This window comes from Felis catus, chromosome B3 (genome assembly GCF_018350175.1).
Source record: "Felis catus isolate Fca126 chromosome B3, F.catus_Fca126_mat1.0, whole genome shotgun sequence".
NCBI classification, from domain to species: domain Eukaryota; kingdom Metazoa; phylum Chordata; class Mammalia; order Carnivora; family Felidae; genus Felis; species Felis catus.
The window spans coordinates 79,071,056-79,090,000 of record NC_058373.1 but is presented as its reverse complement, the minus strand read 5'-3'; the positions used below and the strand labels follow the sequence as shown (position 1 = coordinate 79,090,000).

The 18,945-nt window shown below is 35.2% G+C and overlaps 1 long non-coding RNA gene across 3 annotated transcripts in view; it reads left to right on the top strand.

Moving 5' to 3' along the window:
• Nucleotides 1-18,945, top strand: part of LOC109500786 — a 208,489-nt gene that overhangs the window by 164,662 nt on the left and 24,882 nt on the right. For all 3 annotated transcript variants that reach the window (XR_006599476.1, XR_002743030.2, XR_006599477.1), the window contains one exon: nt 4,189-4,366. This is a non-coding gene — a long non-coding RNA (uncharacterized LOC109500786). The remainder of the gene's footprint in view (nt 1-4,188; nt 4,367-18,945) is intronic.

The following is an 18,945-nucleotide window of genomic DNA, read 5'->3' as shown; positions in this document are numbered from 1 at the left end:
TATAGCTCCCCTCTCATAACTATCAAAAATAAAATCAGGTGGATTAAAGTGTTAAATTTTAAAAGTAGAAAAGACTGTATATCTGTATATCTGAAATACTGATAATCTAGTATTAAGGGAAAGCAGGAAACACAAAGCCTTAGGTCTATAGAATGCTGCTTAACTTTTAAACTTCTAATGGAAAAATTTTTATAAAAATAAAAGACACATGACAAAATGGAAAACATAATACAAAACGTTATCATAATTTATATAGAGAGCTAACTTGCTATCAATTTTTTTATAATTTATCAAGTAGGTAATAAACATAAACAGATGGTATATATTGTAACTTCACTTCTCTTTCTAACCTCTGAGATTTATCAAACTCTTAGTAACTTTTTCTCCACATGAAGGAAACAACTTAAATGTTACTTCAGCAGGAAGATCTTTTCTGTTCAATCTAAATTAGATCTCCCTATATTTCTTTCTCATGGTATCCCCCCCTTTTATCATGGTTCCTGTTGGTCTTTATCATATGTTTATGTGTGTGGGTTTCTTCTCCTTTTCTCTAACTAGACAATATAGGGATCGACCATAGAGTGTTTGCCACTCTATGGGAAGCCCATAGCATATAGCAGACATTTGAAGTAATGAAAGTGAATATCATAAAAGGTCTTGTACACCATGTTAAGGCATTTAGCCTTTATAGCTAAGAAAGTCATACAAGAATTTTAAGCAGGATAAATCCTTCTTGGGCTTTAGTGAAGGGTGGGTGGGGAATGAACTGGAAGGGAACATGACTGGAAGCCAGGTGGTGGATTTGAAAAGGAATTGAAACAATCCAAGAAATTATGAAGATCTAAACTAAGGAAGTTTAATGGAAATAGAAAGAAGAGAAATGGTTCCAAATATATTTAAAATTAGACTATTTTAACTGAAGCAGAGTACATATAGGGAAATAATGAGAATGAAATTTGATTTTGGATTTTAGGCCAGACTGTAAACCTCTAATCCTCTATCAAGACATTTGTAATTCTTTAAGGAGTAAAAAGTCAATGAAGAATTTGAAAATAGGGGTTTTGTTTTTGTTCTTGTTTTTCTTTTTGTTTGTGTGTATGCTTAATCCATCTTAATTGGCAGTACTAGGTTATTGGGACATATGGAATGACTTCTAGGACCAAACGCAAGTTGAATATTTAGTTTTATGAATCAGTACTCTAACTCAGTCGTAAATCTTTAGATTCAAGGTCATCTCAATGAAGAAATTTTGGGATCCTGGCAATTATTGTCAAATGAACTTCCTTTATCATTATCACCACCACCGTCATTATCATCACCACCACCACAATCATTAATAATGGCAGCAAGGCCAGCAGCAACATCAGCAAACATTTATTGAGCAATTATTCTGTATAAGGCTCTACAGTTTGTGCTTGAGTACATTGAAATCTGACACACTCCCTGACATCAAAGAGGGTGGAGTCTGGGCATTAAAATACCCTAGCCATGTAGAGTAGCATGTGATAAAATGAGTTATAGGAAAGTAATTGCTGCTGGAGTTCAAATAAGAGACAGTTGACCGTAGTTGAAAAGTCTTTAGGAAAAGCTACATGGAGGAGGTGAGACTTGAATAGACCTTCAAGGAAGGAACAAATTAAGATAAATATAGAGGAAGGGCAACTACTCAGACAGCCTTGTAAGAGCAAGAGTGGAGGTGGAGTTCCCACATCTGTTTCCAGGACAAGCAGACAAGTGGACAAATGCTTTGACTAAAGCATCAAGTTCATAAAAAGAAGTGAGGGAAGTGTTCAGAGAATTGGATGGAAACAGATTGTAAGGTGTCTTTGATGTCAAACTAATGATGGTTTATTTTGAACAGACTTATGATCACTTATTTCGAGGAAAGTGGAGAATCACTTACAAGTTTTGAGCAAAGTAGCTACTTGTGAAAAAAGTTGTTTTTTAGGGTTTTTAGAGGATGAATCTAATGAGCGTGTTCTGAGTAAATCTCAGAGGTGAAAATTCACGTTGATAACACTAGTTACTATAGCAATATTTTAGGAAAAGAAAATAAGCAGCTGATGTGAGACTGGAGAAGGAGAAAATATATGAGATTTTTTTCTTTCATTTCATTATGAAAAATTAGAAAATAAAAAAGTATATGGAATAATGTAACAAGCCCCTATATATTCACCAACCAACTTCAAAAGTGATCATTTCATGACCACTCTTTTTTATCTCTCTTCGACCTACATCTTTAAGTTTTTTGAAGTCAATCATCAATACCTTTAATTTATATATATTTGAGTTTGAATTTCTAAAAGATAAAGACTCATTAGTGAACATAGGCATATACTATTACCATATCTAATATATTAACAATTTTAACAATCCCAAGTATGTAGTCAGTAGTTAAGTTTCTATAATTTTTGTATGAGATTTTTTATAAGTCCTTTCTTTGAATAATATCCAAATAAGGTCCATTCATTGTATGTAATTGGTTAATGAAGTTTCTTAAATATTTTTAATCTTTAATTTCACCTTGTATCTCTTTTTTGATCTTGAAACGCATTAAAGTGACAGAGACAATATTTGCTAATTTCATATTCATGGTAATATTTATAATGTTCTTCTGTCTCCTGTATTCCCCCACAAAATGGTGATTAAATTAAAAAACTTGATCAGATTTAGACTTTTTTTTTTTTTTTTTTTGGCAAGAATCGCTTATAGGTTGTGCTGTGTACTATCAGCGGGCATATAATATTTGCTTGCTTTTTGTTTGTGTGTGCTATAGGAACTGTTTCCAGTGGGTTTCTTTCTTTATTTCAAAAGAAATAAAATAAACTCATGTTAAAATATATTTGATGCATTTCAATCTATTGCAATTACCTTTATTAATGTTCAAATTGGTCCTATCTTTGCTGAATTGGGAACCTCCTTAGGTTGACTTCTGTATCTTTTTGATACAATCCTGGTAGGCTTTAAGAGCTTTCTAACTCCTTTATATGGCAAGATGTCTCAAGATCATCTTTTAAATTTTCTATCCAACACTCAGAATCACCCATTCTCCTAGAAGACTTTATTGCGTGTGTTGTGAAATGGTAAAGACCACAAATGGGTGCTAAGAGTGCTCAATGTTTTACAGTCAGTCATTGTTTTTTCTTATTTCAATGCACAAGTCTAAGAAGCATGTATTTTTTAAGGATAAAGTTTGTGAGTTTGTATAATTGATATTTATTGTGAGTTCTAATTCAAATTCAGGTTTAGGTGATTATTACCTAACCTTATTGATTTTACATTTGGTTCCTATTTCTCTCATGCCAACACTTCTGGTTTTCCATGGTAATCATATATAAAATGTCATTTGCGGGGCATCTGGATGGCTCAGTTGGTTAAGCGTCCAACTTCAGCTCAGACTGTGATCTCGTGGTTCATGGGCTAGAGCCTTGCGTCGGGCTCTGTGCTGACAGCTCGAAGCCCAGAGCCTGCTTTAGATTCTATGTCTCACTCTCTCTCTGCCCCTCCCCCACTGTTTTTTTATCTCTCTCTCTCTTTCTCTCTCTCTCAAAAATACATCAACATTAAAAATTAAAAACAAAAACAAAAACCTCATCTGCTTTTTCCCTCACTGCAAAGGTAACAGTCTTATAGTTGCACTACTTAATATATATCCTCAAATGTAAGTCCTCAAAATGTATAGTTATTATTTCAAACTTTGTTTTTTTTGACCTCAGAATATATTAAACTAAGGATATACAGTCACAATATATATCCTCAAAATGTAGGATTTGTTATTTTTTCAGGCTTTATTGTTTTGTACCTCAGAATGTATTTAACTAAGGATATACAGTCTACTTGTGTTTTAAAGTCACTGTAAATATTTTCTTTTTTTTTTTTTATGTTATGTCACTTTGTTTCTCCATGCATGGATTCCATACTGTTTTAACTACAGAAGCTTTATAATGTGTGCCAATTCCTTCTAGGGAAAGGTTATTCTCATTCTTCTCTTTTTTAGAGTTATCTTTTGTTTCAGACTTATTGCTACCTTTTTTGTTTTGTTATGTTTTTCAACTGAGTTCTCTTTAGCTTTAAGGAAAATAAAACCCTAATGATATTTTATTGTGTTGACATATTTATGTTAAGTCTTTCCTCCAAAGAACATAGTATGTCTTTTCATTCATTTTCTTCTACTTTTGTGTCTTTCAGGATTGTTTTTGAGTCTTCTGAATGAGAGATAATAAAATGGTGAAATCTTAGGACTGGAATATCAAGGAAAAAATAGAGACAACCATGGTTTCCAGACTCTTTTATTGGAGAATAATTCATTTGTTGGTTTGTTTGACAGAAATGGGATTATTTGAAGAGATCAGCACAAGGAATAATGGTGAGTTTTCATTGTAGTACCAGATCTGAGTTCTGTCTAACTTTAGTGGCAACCAAATGTGTCAATCAAATTTATATAGGAATAAATATTATTAAAATAAATTAAAATTGATCTTTGAGAGAGTAAATCACATGAGCTAGTTATTCAACCTACTTAGTCACATGACATGAAAAAAATGTTCCTCTTAGAGCTGTGTAGTTCCATGCAAAATTGTAGAGAAGATTTTCCTCTACTGTCTTTTCACATGTTTCTTACACTGTAGCATCCACCCTCTTTGCAACTCCCTTACCCCTACAGCCACCACCCCATCCTGGATTTGAATGTCTATATCATACTGTAGTCCTTCAAACACCTACTCTGTCAGAAATCAGGGTCCTATACTGGACTCTTCCCTACCTCTGTCATCCCCCATATCTACTGCCTACCAAATCCTATTGAGTATACCTCCAAAAAAAAAAAAAAGCCAAACAAGGAGACTGAGTCTACCTCCTTAAAAGCTCTTGAAAAATGTCTTACTCCTCTCCATTATCATTATCTGTGTCATTGCCTTACCCAGAACATCATTTTCTTACCAATTATTGTGAGATCAACTACTCATTACTCATTTTGCTTCATTTATCCTCATTTCCTCTCTTATGTGACTGCCTGTGGCAATATTTATCCGATTTATATCTTTAAGCCATTTTTTGTACTGTTATCTGAGTCATCTTTAAAACTAGAAGTTAATTACTTCTATGACCCCCATTGTTTAAGCAAATTCCCAATGTATATTCTAGAAAATGTCAAAGGGTCCCATAGCAAATACCACATATTATATTCTTAAGAGAATTAGGGGGTAAGTTGACTATAAAGAACCCCTTCTAGGCACCTGGGTGGCTCAGTTGGTTAAGTGTCTGACTTCGGCTCAGGTCATGATTTTGCAGTTCCTGGGTTTGAGCCCCAGATCAGGCTCTGACAGAGCCTTGATCCTGCTTCAGATTCTGTGTTTTTTCTCTCTCTGCCCCTCCCTTACTCATGGCCTATCTGTCTGTCTGTCTGTCTCTCTTTCTCTCCCTGAAAAATAAATAAATATTTTAAAAATTGCCCCTTCTAGCAAAGAAACCTGTTCAAATGTGTTCAATTTTATGGCCTGAATTCATGTGATTATGGATTATTTTAAATACACATCAATTTTTTATCAATCAGTTGTTCTGAAAACCTGCTTTAGGATATACTAATGTAAAGAATAAAGTTCAAATTTCATTATCATGAATGACTTTAGTATTGCTGTGGCTTCAGCTTCCATAGCTCCTTCTTATTCCTAATATTCCATCAAGGATATAGCATTGCACAACACCAGTGCACAGTTTATACTCACTCATGTGCAATGTTGGCAGTTCTCCTAAATTTGCCATCCTAATTGATCTGTCTGTATTTTTGTGTATGCAGCACCATTTTCCACATTCATTTTGATCCCATCATCATCCTAATAATTCCCACTCATCCTTCAAAAGCCAGTTTAGATGTCATCTCCTCAGTGCTAGTGTGAACATCATCTACACACAGAAAAAGAAGAAGAGGTATGATGACTCAAAGAATAAATACAAAGTGAGACAAAAGCCAAAAACATACCTTCAGCAATGTCTCTATTTAGTAACATGTCCATCTTCTTTAGGAAGACACCCATGAAGGAGATAGAGAAGGAATTTTTAGAGTTACAGAATGAAAAGCACTGGGAATTTTGTTCCACTGGCCAGTTAAAGTGAAAAATTATTAATAGGAAGGCTCAAATACTACAGAGTTATAAATAGGAGAAAGGAGAAAACTAAAAAGATACAGAGTCTTATTGATAATTTTAATGAAATAGTTTGAGGAGGGTTATTGAATATTGCTAGATAACCACGGTCCTTTACCCGCTATGCTCATACTCCAGAAATACTCAGAGGACTTGAAATTCCATTCACCAGCACAAAATACACACACACACACACACACACACACACACACACACACACGCACACACACTTTCATATTGGGAAAACCAGTTGGAATAGATTGACAGCTTGGGATGAAGTTAAAGAAAAGAAGATAAAGGATCCTGGGGTAGAGGGCATTGAGGAAGCATGGCAAATGAGAAGGAAGCTGTTAGAAAAGAGACTTCCTCACGTTTCTCCTTGGAGGAGACGGGAGATCCTGCTAAAGGGGAAAGTAAAGAACTTTTGTTCACCATTCTCTGTATTTGATGTGTACTTGATTGTCTAATAGGGACAAATTTTCCACAATTTCAAATGTGAAAGGGATAACAAAAGAGTTATAAAAGGAAGAAGATAGTGCTATAGCTTGGAAAGAAAGTAGAATTGAGGAAAGATTTTGCTAGCCTGAAGGAGGGACACAGGAGAAAGTAACGTGCTACACAGGCCATAGAAAGGAAAGAATTAATGGAGCAGAGTACTAGAAGAAGGTATCTGTATATTTGTACGTATGCGGTATGTGCATATGTGGTGTGTGCGGGTATGTGTGTGATGTGATGTGGATGAGGAAGGGATTAGATAATGGTAGTATGGTAACATTTTTGTTTCACATTCAGTTCTTTGAGCAATAACCCAGCCTTATAAACCCTTAATGTTTGATACCCCTGTACACCTCTCCCATGCACTGATCAAGAATGTTACCTTCTCACTATAACATCATGTGGGTCTCATTTTACATGTATTACCACAAATGTTATTTTAAAAATCTTATGTTATAGCTCTGTGAACATTTCAAGAGAAAGCAATTTTAGGATTAAATAGGGAAGGAAAATAAATGTGGCTTTTTTATCTTATGTATAGAAAACTCACATTAATATTCTCCCTAGACATAGAACTAGCCATATATGCTTTTGGTTGTTCTTTTTTGTTCTCAGTATACTGGCAACATGGAATACATTTTAGAGGTTAGACCACTTAGGGAATACATAGGGAAACTTTGAGCAAAATAAATCTGCTAGATATTTCTGTACTGTTTTCATAATTTAATGTTACTGAAGTCAGTCCTCAAGGAGAGAGAAGAATCACATATTTCTTTTTCTTTTTGGAATGATCACAACATTATTTAACCAGAAGAGAATTTTTAATTTATTCCACAAAATCTTTAAGAAAGGAGTGGGATTGGTTCACGATCTATGAAATAAAGGTAGAATAGAAGTAATAGGAGGCCTCCTCGGTACATTGTCACTCAAGCATTCACAAGTTTTATCCTGCCTGGAACATTCCTTACACGTGATTCTTATTTCTTAGCTTCAAACTACACCTAGGAGGAATCTTTTGTTCTCAGTACTGCCAAAGCTCCCATCTTCCAGCAGTGACCTCAGTTTAGCACCTGTTCATAAGATGTGTTTGCACATTGTTGGTACGTTTTGGTGACATGTATGTTCCCATCAAGGAGACTGTCATAGAATTCAGAAGATGTTAACATTTTTTCCATCTGTGTGTGAAAGTGACGTTTCCTGTTAATTTTGTTCTTTTGCTGAACTCTCCAAGCAAAAGCCTTCTGTGGGAGGCAGGATGATGTCATTATAGTCATAGCATAAAATTTTCAACCTTTAGAATGAGACATATTGTGGCATATATTTCACTACTTTTAAAAGCAGTGAAATAAAAACTTGGATGATGATGATATCAATTTTATATTTTCAAGTGTGGGGGTTTCCAGAGCCTTGAGAATGACTCCAGGGCTAAAATTTCCTCTGGCACATGGATTTCTTCTGTTGCCTTGGGAGAGGCAAGCCCATCCATGGATGTCTGTGTTTATGAGACCAACAGACTTGGTTAGTTAATTTCAGAGGTATTGAGACTTTGTGCAGGCAAAATAGTCTAGCAGTAGTGATTTAAAAATAAAAAGAAGTCAAACTTCTGATTTCAGTTCTGACATGTAAAAGCTGGGAAGTTGTCACTCCCATTTTTGCAACCAAAAAAACAAATGTTGAGCAAACAAAATCAATGGCTTTTCTTGGAGTTATCAGAGGATGATGGTTGCAGAACAAACTGGCACCCTGAAATCCAGAAGGACAGGCAAATGAGAAATCAGTCTCCATCTCCATTCCATACGAAGAAGGTCCTGGAGTCATACATTGTTGAAAACACTTAAATGAGCATTTTGATGAGTTGTTAGAGGCTGAGTGTAGACTAGCTTGAAAGTGAGAGGCTTCTGAGAGCTTTAGTCTTAAGGGGTCCCTGACAATTTCTTGGGTTTTATCTAGTGGAATTATACCAGGTTCTCACCTTGAAGAGCCAAGAAAGATGCCCTCCTGGCTCTCACAAGGGAGGGGAAGAGTAGCCATTGTGAAATACTATAAGAGTATTCTCATATCAAATGGCTACTCTTCAGAGGAAAGACTTCACCAGAGTCGTAGCTACCTAAGGGAAGGGCATTTTCTCTGCTCCAGCCTCCTGTAGTTTTCCAATAACACGCAAGGGGGAAAAAAAGTCTAAGAACTATAACTTGTGAAGGTTACATCCCAGATGCACAGGCCCACTGAAAGAGATTCAATCGTAACAGTGTACAATTCTTCTTCTTCCCCATTCCCTTCTAACACATCAAAAGGTATCTAGTATCTTAACAATATTATAGCTCAAGGAACTGAAAGACAGACTTTACCTAAGGAAGAGTTCTTAAGGAAGCAAAGACAAACAAGACAAAAGCAAAGACATTAAAGGAATTTGAAGCCTCTGGTCCAGCTATAGCAAACATTAAACACAGCTCTGCTCCTAGCCATATTAACATAAGACCTTACATTAAACACCTATTTCCCTCAGTTTCTATTACCTGTTACGTCATGTCTGGCTTTCAACAAAAAATTATAAAGTATGCTGAAAGACAAAGGAAAATCACAATCAGAAGACAAAGCAAGCATCAGGCCAGATTCAGATATGACACAGATGTCAGAATTATGATACAGGGAATTTAATTTTTTAAATATTTATTTATTTTTAGAGAGAGTGAGACAGAGTGCAAATAGACGAGGGACAGAGAGGAGGGAGATACAGAATCTGAAGCAGGCTCCAGGCTCTGAGCGGTCAGTGCAGAGCCTGATGCAGGGCTCGAACTCACGAGCTGCAAATGAGACAGGGAGTTTGAAATAACTATGTTAATATGTTCAGGGTGCTAATGAAAAAAGTAGACAGTATGCATGAATATATGGGTAAACAGAGGAATGGAAATGTTAGGAAAGAATCAAAATAAAATGCTAGAAACCCCAAACCACCATAATGAAAACAAAGGATGCCTTAGAAGGGCTCATCAATAGGGGCACATGGGTGGCTCAGTCAGTTAAGCATCCAACTGTGGCTCAGGTCATGATCTTATGGTTTGTGGGTTTGAGCCCCGCATAAAGCTCTGTGCTGACAGCTCAGAGCGTGGAGTTTGCTCTAGATTCTGTATCTGCCTCACTGTCTGCCCCTCCCCCTCTCATGCTCTGTCTCTCTCTTTCTCTCTCTCAAAAATAAACATTAAAAAATTAAAATAAAATCATTAAAAAAGGGGGAGGCTCATCAATTTATAGAGCTATGAAAATAAATGAGTTTGAAGATAGGTTACTATAAACTTTCAACAAAGAAGCGCAAAGGGAAAAAATAATGAAAATAGTGAAAAGAGCATTCACTAAGTGTGGTACAGTTACAAAAAGTATAGCCTCCATACAACTGGGATACCAGAAGGAGAAGAGAGAAGGTACAGAAAAAATATGTGAGGTAATAATGGTGAGGTTTTCCAATATTAATAACAGGCTCTAAACTACAAACCTGGGAATTCCAGAAAATACAGTCAGGATAAACAATAACAACAACAACAACAACAACAACAATAAATGTAGGCAACTCATATTCAAACTGCAGAAAACCAAAGACAAAGAGAATATATTATAAAAAAAGGGCCACATTTTAAATAACATCTTACTTATAGAAGAAACAGAACAAAAATTAGAGCACATATCCTTTCTGAAATTGTGATAGAAAGAAGAGAGAGAAAATATTTAAAGTGGAAAAAAAACTCAACCTATAATTAAATATCCAGTGAAATTATTTTTCCGAAGATAAGATTTTCTCAGCAATGCAGACTTTGTCGGCCAAACAGTAATTGAAGGAATGTGTCACTAATAGGCCTCTGAAAGGAAATATTTTTTTATATCTCTAGGGAGAGAGAAAATAATATTGTTCAGAAACTCAGATCTGTATGAAGAAAGGAAGAACATTAAAGAAGAAATAGTTGAAGGTATTTTGTTAAAATTTAAATATGCTACTTTTCTTATTTTTAATTAATCTAAATGATAACTGCTTTTAGTATAATAGTAATGATATATTGTGTGATTATAGCTCACAGATAAGTAGGATAGGTGACAGCAATATAAGGGGCAGAAAGAAATCAGGAATACTATTTCGAGGGTGCTGCACTACACGTGAAGTAGTATTATGTAGTTTGAGATGGACATGGATTAATTCAAAGAATATATGGCAAACTCTAGTGTAACCACTAAAACATCTTAAAAATAAGCATACTTGATATGCTGAAAGAGGAAGAGCAATGGAATCATATAAAATGTTAAATTAAAACCAGAAAATGCAATAAATGAGGAGAAGGGCGCAAAGAACAAATGCAATGAAAACAAAACAGATAGAAACATGGTAGTTATTAATCCAACTATATCAAAATATATTTTAAATATGAATGGCCTAAATATACAAATTAAAAGACAGAGATTATTTTATTTAACTAAAAGACAAAACTGTATGATATTTAGAAGAAAACCACTTTATGTATAAAGACCCAGCCTCAAAGTAAAGGGATGGAGAAATATCATGTTAATACTAACAAAAAGAAAGCAAGGATAACTGTACTAATTTCAGATATAGCTGACTTTGGAAAATTATTAGGGATTAAGGTAGGCACTATATAATGATAATGGACCAATTCTCTAAGCAGACATAACAATTAACAGGCACACGCACACACACACACACACACACACACACACACACACACACACACACCACAGCAAAAAAGCATCAAAGTATGTGAGATAAAAAACTGACAGAATTTCAAGGAGAAATAAACAAATCTACTGTGATAGTTCAGCATCCTTCTGTCAGTAACTGATAAATCAACCAGACAGAAAATCAGGAAGGATATAGTTGAACTGAAAAGTATTATGAATCAACCCAAACTAATAAACACTTATAGAATACTCTATCCAACACGAGCAGAATACGTGTTCTTCTCAAGGTTACCTGGAAAATTCTTAATAATAGACCATATGCTCAGTCGTAAAACAAACCTTAACCAATTAAAAAAAAAGTATACCATATAGGGTATGTTTCCAGACCATAGTGGAATTAAATTAGAAATCAATAGCACATAAATAGTTAGAAAAAGATCCCAAATTCTTGGAGGTTAAGCAAACACACTTTTAAATAACATATGGGCCAAAGTAAAAATCTCAAGAGACATTTTAAAATATTTTGAACTACCCTGATGAATATGGATGCAAAAATTCTCAATAAGATACTAGCAAATCGCATTCAACGGCATATAAAAAGAATTATTCACCATGATCAAGTGGGATTCATTCCTGGGATGCAGGGCTGGTTCAACATTCGCAAATCAATCAACGTGATACATCACATTAACAAAAAAAAAGATAAGAACCATATGATCCTGTCAATCGATGCAGAAAAGGCCTTTGACAAAATCCAGCACCCTTTCTTAATAAAAACCCTTGAGAAAGTCGGGATAGAAGGAACATACTTAAAGATCATAAAAGCCATTTATGAAAAGCCCACAGCTAACATCATCCTCAACGGGGAAAAACTGAGAGCTTTTTCCCTGAGATCAGGAACGCGACAGGGATGCCCACTCTCACCGCTGTTGTTTAACAATAGTGCTGGAAGTTCTAGCATCAGCAATCAGACAACAAAAGGAAATCAAAGGCATCAAAATTGGCAAAGATGAAGTCAAGCTTTCGCTTTTTGCAGATGACATGATATTATACATGGAAAATCCGATCGACTCCACCAAAAGTCTGCTAGAACTGATACAGGAATTCAGCAAAGTTGCAGGATACAAAATCAATGTACAGAAATCAGTTGCATTCTTATACACTAACAATGAAGCAACAGAAAGACAAATAAAGAAACTGATCCCATTCACAATTGCACCAAGAAGCATAAAATACCTAGGAATAAATCTAACCAAAGATGTAAAGGATCTGTATGCTGAAAACTATAGAAAGCTTATGAAAGAAATTGAAGAAGATTTAAAGAAATGGAAAGACATTCCCTGCTCATGGATTGGAAAAATAAATATTGTCAAAATGTCAATACTACCCAAAGCTATCTACACATTCAATGCAATCCCAATCAAAATTGCACCAGCATTCTTCTCGAAACTAGAACAAGCAATCCTAAAATTCATATGGGACCACAAAAGGCCCCGAATAGCCAAAGTAATTTTGAAGAAGAAGACCAAAGCAGGAGGCATCACAATCCCGGACTTTAGCCTCTACTACAAAGCTGTAATCATCAAGACAGCATGGTATTGGCACAAAAACAGACACATAGACCAATGGAATAGAATAGAAACTCCAGAACTAGACCCACAAACGTATGGCCAACTCATCTTTGACAAAGCAGGAAAGAACATCCAATGGAAAAAAGACAGCCTCTTTAACAAATGGTGCTGGGAGAACTGGACAGCAACATGCAGAAGGTTGAAACTAGACCACTTTCTCACACCATTCACAAAAATAAACTCAAAATGGATAAAGGACCTAACTGTGAGACAGGAAACCATCAAAACCCTAGAGGAGAAAGCAGGAAAAGACCTCTCTGACCTCAGCCGTAGCAATCTCTTACTCGACACATCCCCAAAGGCAAGGGAATTAAAAGCAAAAGTGAATTACTGGGACCTTATGAAGATAAAAAGCTTCTGCACAGCAAAGGAAACAACCAACAAAACTAAAAGGCAACCAACGGAATGGGAAAAGATATTCGCAAATGACATATCGGACAAAGGGCTAGTATCCAAAATCTATAAAGAGCTCACCAAACTCCACACCCGAAAAACAAATAACCCAGTGAAGAAATGGGCAGAAAACATGAATAGACACTTCTCTAAAGAAGACATCCGGATGGCCAACAGGCACATGAAAAGATGTTCAGCGTCACTCCTTATCAGGGAAATACAAATCAAAACCACACTCAGGTATCACCTCACGCCAGTCAGAGTGGCCAAAATGAACAAATCAGGAGACTATAGATGCTGGAGAGGATGTGGAGAAACGGGAACCCTCTTGCACTGTTGGTGGGAATGCAAATTGGTGCAGCTGCTCTGGAAAGCAGTGTGGAGGTTCCTCAGAAAATTAAAAATAGACCTACCCTATGACCCAGCAATAGCACTGCTAGGAATTTATCCAAGGGATACAGGAGTACTGATGCATAGGGCCACTTGTACCCCAATGTTCATAGCAGCTAAATGAAAATGAAAATACAGCCTATCAAAATTTATGGGATTCAGCAAAACCAGTGCTTAGTGGGAAATTTATAGCACTGAATACATTAATTTTAAAAATATATAAAAAACCTTCCACCTTGGGAAACTAGAGAAAGTAGATCAATGTAGGCCTAAATCAAATCAGAGAAAAGAAATAATAAAAATTAGAGCAGAAACCAATAAAATTGGAAAGAGGAAATCAGTAGAAAAATCAATGAAAGCAAAAGCTGGTTCTTTGAAACTATCGACAAAATTGATTAACCTGTAGGCTAGTTAACCAAATAAAAACAGGGAATAAACAAATTCATAGTATCTGAAAGGAAAGAAGGATAATCACTACTGGTCCAAGTACATGAATAGAAAAATTAAAGAATATTATTAACAATTCTATTCCCCCAAATTGATATTTAAAAATGGAACAATTTCTTGAAAGATACACACTACCAAAACTTAAAAAGGTGAGTGTCTAATTTGAGTAGCTTGTATATATTAAACAAATTGAAATAACATTTACTAACCTTTCAAGAAAAACAAAGCATTAGCCCAGATAGTTTCATTGGTTGATTCTACCAAACATTCAAGGAGGAAATAATACCAATTCTCCAAAATCTCTTTCAGAATACAGATACGGAACACTTCCTAACTCTCTTTGAGGAGAGCATTACCCTAATACCAAAGCCAGCAAGAATATTACAAGGAATGAAAATTATAGATCAGTCTCTCTCATGAATGCAGATTAAAAACTCCTCAACAAAAGATTAGCAAATTGAATTCAGTACCATAAGAGAATAATAATAATAGTTATAGACCAGGTAAATATTTGCAAAACACACACCTAGAAAGAACTTGTACACAAAATATACAAATAACTCTTAAAATTCAACAACTAGGAAAATAAAAACCAAATTTAACAATTAAAAAAACACTCACCAAAGAATATATATAGATGGAAAATAAGTATTGGATGATGATGAAAAGATGATCAGTATAATTTGTCAATAGAAAATTCCAAGTTAGGGGGTTCTTGGGTGGCTCAGTGAGTTGAGCGTCAGACTCTTGATTTTGACTCAGGTCATGATCTCAGGGTTTGTGAGTTTCAGCCCTGTGTTGTGCTCTGCACTGACAGTTCAGAGCTTGCTTGGGATTTTCTCTCTCTCTCTCTCTCTCTCTCTCTCTCTCTCTCATTCCCTCTCTCTTTTCCCGTTGTTTGCGCACATTCTCTCTCTCAAAATAAATAAATAAACTTTAATAAAAAAAAGAAAAATCCAAATTAGAATACCAGTGAGATACCACTACATACCTCAAAGGTGGTGAGAATTTGGAGCAACATTACTGGTTGGGTGGCAAAATGCTAGTCAGTCACTTTGGAAGACAGTGGAAACTTTCTTATAATACTAAACATATTCCCACCTATGTGATTATATCACAGGCAGTCATGCTTCTAGATATTTTTCTGACTCTTTTCACACTTATTCCACATGCTTGTTCCAGTGCTTGTAACAACTTTGTCATCACCAAAATCTAGAAGCAATCAAGATGTTCTTCAACAAGTAAATAAACAGTTTTATGTCTACACAATGGAATATCACTCAGTGATAAAAATAAACTAATAAGCCATGAGAAGATATAGATAAATTTTAAATGTTTTTAAAGTTTTTATTTATTTATGTATTTTTTTTTGAGGGAGGGAGAGAGAGAAAGCATACGAGCATGGGAGGAGCAGAGAGAAAAAGGGAGAGAGAGAGACCCCCAAGCAGGCTCCGCACTGTCAGTGCAGAGCCTGATGTTGGGCTTGAAGTCACAAACTGTGAGATCATGACCTGAGCCAAAATCAAGAGTCAAACGCTTAACCTAACTGAGCCACCTGAGCACCCTGATAAATGTTAAATATATATTTTTAAATTAAAGAAGCCAGTCTGAAAGGCTTATATACTATATAATTCTAATCATGTGACATTTCAAAAAGGCAAACCTACAGAAGGTAGAAATATCAGTGGCTGCAAGGAGGGAGGAAAGGAATTGAATTGGTGAAACACAGAACATTTATAGGGTAGTGACACTGTTCAGCATAATCTGCAGTGGTAGACATATATATTTTGCATTTGTCAAAACCTATGGAACGGTGCTGTATGAAGAATAAAACAATGTATGAAAATTTTAAAAAAATTATTGAGGAGATCCTGAGATCTCAGGATGGAATGAAATAGGTGATTAAAAAAATATAACCTTAGTACCAGTATATGAAATCTAACTGAAGGTGGTGGGGAGAAAAGGTGCTGACTTAAGTTACTTTGGAAATAAGTCGAATCTGTAAGTCTAAAGGTAGAAGAACCGTGCATGAGCACTATACTATGGTTTATAAAGTGTTTTTTCTCCATGGGACTATGGGTTAACACTTCTCATACTGCCATACATGTATATTAGAATTAAATAAGTAAATAGTGAATTGTGGAGTCATCTTTCTTAGTGTCAGAATTAGAATTAATAAGCAAAGGAAAAAGAATAAGGTGACCAATGTGGTAATGGATTAGAGTTGAAGACATTAGTATGAATTTATGTTTAGCTTAATATAGATATAGATGGTTATATATAGTATTTATAGATATAGATACCTGTATATACATGGATTAATGTGCACACAAATATTTATTTGCTCTGACAACTTAGAGTGCCTAGAAGTGGCACTCCATTAGCAAAGAGCACACCTAGTGCCCAGATCTTGGTTTTTAATACCATTCTCCAATAAGAGGAACCAGAGTGCCACATAGAAATGATTGATTCTAGATCTGAGGCAGGAAATATACAAGATGAGCCTGGATCATCTTATAGTACCAGGAAGTAGAGAAGTGCTACACACACCCCCACACACACATACTCTGACGAGGGTATGTTAAAAGGGACACAGAATCCAACTGAAAGAGCTCTCAAAAACTGGGACTAGAACCATGAACAGAGAATTAAAAAATGTAGCAGTGGACTTTATCCAAAGTATAAATACCATAAATCCATATTGATATAAATAAATGACTGAATAAATAAATGAAGGAGAATAGATGAAGATCCCTTATAGAAATTCTTTGCCCCCAAAGAAATGAAACATACTTCCCCAGTCTTTAAGTGAGTACTGTGCATAGTGACTCCCTTCCAAAAAGTACAGTATGGAAAAGGGTAAGACCAATTACATGACTGTGGGGAAGCCTGGGAAATACTCCGTCAGCTAGGTGATCAAGGTTCACATCAACAGTGATAAATCCTGTTGATTTTATCTAGATAGGATGTGAGGGTAATGGCACTTCAATTCTATCATCTTCCTCCTCAAAAAGCATATAACTCCAATTTAGTTAGGAGATATACATCAGACAAATCCCAATAGAGGAACTTTTTACAAAATACTTAATCAGTATTCCTCAAAACTATTAAGGTCATCGAAACCAAGGGAACTCTGATAACTGTCAAACTGAGGAGTAGTCTATGGAGACCTGACAAGTAAAATGTAATGTTACATTTTACTATCCTTGGATAGGATTTAGGAAAAACAGTGAAAAAAAGACATTGAGTAAACCAAGGAAGTCTGAATAAAGTATGGGCTTCAATTAAAAATAGTATATCGATATTGATTCATTGATTGTAACAAAATACTATATTAATGTAAGATGTCAATAATAGGGACAACAAGGTACAGAGTTGTATAGGGAAATCGCTACTGTCTTTATGATTTTTCTATAAATCTGAAATGTACTAAAAATAAAGTTTATTGACAAAGTATGCTACTTAATACATATGAGATAGAAAAAAAAGCCTCCAAATAATGCTAATAAAAATTCTATACCAGTGGGGTGCCTGGGTGGCTCAGTCAGGTAAGCGCCTGACTTTATTTTGGCTCAGGTCATGATCTCATGGCTTGTGAGATCAAGCCCTGCATCGGGCTCCACACTGACAGCACAGAGCCTGCTTGGGATTCTTTCTTCCGCTCCCTCTCTGCCTCTCCTTACCCGCTCAAAATAAATGAATAAACTTAAAAAAAAGAAAAAAAAAAGGGGGGAGCCTGGGTGGCGCAGTCGGTTAAGCATCCGACTTCAGCCAGGTCACGATCTCGCGGTCCGTGAGTTCGAGCCCCGCATCAGGCTCTGGGCTGATGGCTCAGAGCCTGGAGCCTGTTTCCGATTCTGTGTCTCCCTCTCTCTCTGCCCCTCCCCCGTTCATGCTCTGTCTCTCTCTGTCCCAAAAAAAATAAATAAACGTTGAAAAAAAAATTTAAAAAAAAAAGAAAAAAAAACTTTACATCAAGTCACAAGAAAGGATATAATAATTAAATCACTCACCCCTATGAGTTAACAGTTTTAGAACCGGGAGTCAAAATGGAGATGACAGAAGATTTCCACATTTGTACTCAATGTAGTAAGATAAAGGAGAGAATAGACCACTCTTTCTAACCTTTCTCTCTTTAATTTAACTATGCAATTTATATTTGTTATTTTTAGCGTCTTAAAATACTCTTTGTTTTAAAAAATATCTCTCCTTATTATAAAATCAATATGTATTCATGGTAGAAAACTTGGAAAGCATCAAAAAGTGTAAACAGAAAATAATACCTACATTTACACTACCCAGTTATAACAAGTTTTTTTTTAAGTTTTTAGTGTTTTATTTTCTAGCCATAACATTTCATTTTATTAAATTTCAGACAGTGTATAGAATAAATATTTCTATAGTAATATGATTATATTTAAAATATTACTGAATTTCATTGAGGTAATTGCCCCATATTGTGTTCTAGCATTTGATTATATTATATCATTGCATAAATATTTTGGGGATATGAAAATAACTTTACATATAATTATATTAGTGAGAAGATATCACATAAATTATGCCTACATAAAGACATTTTGACTGCATGCCTTTGCTAGTCAAATAAAGTAAGTCAATTGAGTTTTAAAACTATCCAAACTGATTGACATCTTAGACGTAGAGTCACTTTGATTGAAAATTCTTTTCACTTTTGAGGGAATCATTCATTCAATAAATATTTGCAAACTTACTATATCCCAGGCTCTGGAAATGACAGGGAAGCAAAG